This window comes from Pholcus phalangioides, unplaced genomic scaffold, assembly GCF_987345545.1.
Source record: "Pholcus phalangioides strain wild (caught in Gottingen) unplaced genomic scaffold, Ppha-v1.0 ptg000015l_1, whole genome shotgun sequence".
Classification (NCBI taxonomy): Eukaryota; Metazoa; Arthropoda; class Arachnida; order Araneae; family Pholcidae; genus Pholcus; species Pholcus phalangioides.
The window spans coordinates 71,466,775-71,469,624 of NW_028301608.1; the positions used below are offsets into that span (position 1 = coordinate 71,466,775).

The 2,850-nt window shown below is 42.8% G+C and overlaps 1 pseudogene; it reads right to left on the minus strand.

Moving 5' to 3' along the window:
• Positions 1-366: 366 nt before the first annotated feature.
• On the minus strand, positions 367-1,242 carry LOC149076647 (uncharacterized; annotated as a pseudogene).
• Positions 1,243-2,850: the final 1,608 nt, after the last annotated feature.

Sequence of the window (2,850 nt, forward strand, 5' to 3'; positions counted from 1 at the left end):
CTTTACTGGTGCATTTGGATTAGGAAGTTTAGTGATCTCCGGGAATTCAGAAATCAGCTTGTGATACGCCGAGTCACCGGTAATTGTTTTCACCGAATGAATGCACGTTGCATTTGAGACGCGTCCGGGACGTTTCAATTTCGTTTTCAAGTCACGTAGGAACTTGTTGCGAAGGTCCGGGACTAAGTCGAAATAATGAAGGAAGTCCGCACCCAGTATAGGAGTTGACACATTGGCGATGTAAAATGGCCAGGAAAAATTTCGTCTCAAGCCGAAATCCACGGAAAGAATACGTTGGCCGTACACCTCGATGGATGATGAATTCGCGGCTGCGAACGCTTGAACAGGCCGTTGTTTGCGCTGAGAAAGGCTTGCCGGCAAGATCGAAACATCACTGCCCGTATCAACGAGGAAAGATAGATTCGTTTTCATGTCTTTCACAAACAGGCGACGTGACGTAGATGGCAAAGAGCAAGTCGCCTCTACTCTTTGCTGAGTTCGTTTCCCGAATATTTGCAGGGAGAGACACATTTCTTGGCATCGGTGCCGAATCGTCGATGATACCAACACTCGATTTTTCGATCTGCTACGCTGTCGCGGGTAGCGATTTCGGTACGGGCTACGACTTCGCCCTCGGGAAATCTCGTCGATTCGCACATGGAGCTTTTCGATTTCCGACAACAAACGTTCCTCGATGGAATTCGCGGAAGAGTTAGAACAGGCACTTACCGCTTGTGGTGCTACGTCCATGACACGATCGGCGATTTCGGCCGCTTTGTCCAACGTTAGTGGTGTGACTGCAGCCAGGATAGATTGCACAGATGTTGGCAAATGCTGAAGAAACAGTTCCAACATGAGCTCGTCCGGAACGCTGTGTGATTCCGCGCGACGCCGCATGACGCGCAAAAGTTCACTTGGACGACGATCACCGAGTTGCTCCCCAGTGAGAAGTTTCCGTATCTCTTGCTGTGACGATTCACCACTGCGCTTGATTAATTCCGATTTCACGTGTCCGTAGGGATCTGTTGCCGTTGGATTCGTGATGACATCGCGGATGACGGAAGCTGCTTCCGGTGGTAGATGGGCCACTATGTAGTTGAATTTTGTGCGACTGTCCGTTACCGGTTTCGGAATCCCCAGTTCGAAAGTTGATTCGCACATCAAGAACCACAGTGTAGGATCGGCGAAATTGTACGGTGGTATCTTTACCGCTGCCACGTCCGCCATGCTTTCGCTTTTGCGTGGGCGAGAATGTTTAACAGCACGTGTTGTTTCCGTTGAGATGCGTCCGCTGTTTCTTTTTTTAGATATAATGTCTCAACTGATGATCAGACTTTCCAAGGTCACCAATATCGGGAATTATGAGATGCATCGGTTGCGTGTAGTTACAGAGACATATCTTACACAAGGGACGGACTTTATTTCACACAACATCCTATATACATGACGAGAAACGAACTGCGCAATAACTAGAATAATCACCTGATGGCGCTTTGAGCGCGTACATCAATCCTCGCTCTGAGGAAGTGGCTTTCTTTTTCCACACGTCGGCGGCGACGCCACAAGGTCATAGGTCGTAAACGGTATGTCCGATCTTATGAAAATTGTAATTCCCCGCTTCTGTTGTGTAAGCGGTCCCTCCGGACACATGAATACCTATTTATCCGTATTCGATCACTTGGTATGAGCCAGGTTTCCTGAATCAAGAACACATCTACGTTTAATTCAAATAATTTCTCTTCTACCTACCTAATATTATTCTTTACACTGTTAGCGTTCCAAGACATTATGGTCAATGGGCCCACAGCCCCGCTGTTCAGCGTCGCCTGTCCACTAATTTTTTGAGGTTGATAGTGTGATGAGAATCTCAGTAAGGCCGCTCAGAAGCTGAGCCAGCTTTTCTTGAATTTCAGGCGTCAGTACAAACGCTGCCGTAATCTTAGTAGCAGATAAAATAATTGTCTCCACCTCGCATCCTATGTTAATTTCTTGCTCAAGGGACTCGACGCCCGGGGGCGCCCCATCAACAATATCACCAGCGGTCCTAGGCTCACCCCCCACGTGCTCCACCCAGGCGCGGATCCAGGGTGATGTGTTGGGGGGGGGGCGATTTTTTACAATGAAGATGTCGATCGGTGAGACCCAACCTAGTGTCCGCAGGTGCCAAACGTACTTAAAATTAAAAAACTAATAAAAAATTAATTAAGAATTAAAATTATTTAAAACTTTCAATTAATTTTCATTTAAAAAATTAATTGAACATTAAAATTAATTACGATTGCATTTAATTGAAAATAAAAATTAATTTAAATGAAAATTAATTAAAAATTGAAGGCAGTTAAAAATTAAATCTAAATTAAAATTTATATTTATAAAAATTATATTTTTTCAATATGCAACATACTTATTTAAAAAATTGCTTGCAGCAACTGGTGTTACAATTAATGAATAAGCTGTTTTTGATAATAAATTTGAACGTTTGTGCCGGCTACCCTCGCAAAAAATACCGTACGAAAAAAAAGTTTGAGGTGCAGACTGAATAATGTGTGTTATATTTATAAACATTGTAAGGAATTCCGATGTAGCTAAAAATTTTTTTTTATTAACAGTATCATGAGCAATTGTACAAATAAATAAAAACTTTGCAGATGAAAAGAGAGCAGAATATGAAAAGCGTATGAAGAATTGGTATTTTAAAATGTTCCTAGAATACTACTTCTTCCTCCTTCGCTTGATAAAAATTAAGGCTCACAGTTAACCGGACAAAACAATGTGCACAAATAAAAATTCATCCGAATGTATTCGATAAATGCTTTTTTCCAGCTTTTCAAGTCAAAGTAGAGAGATACT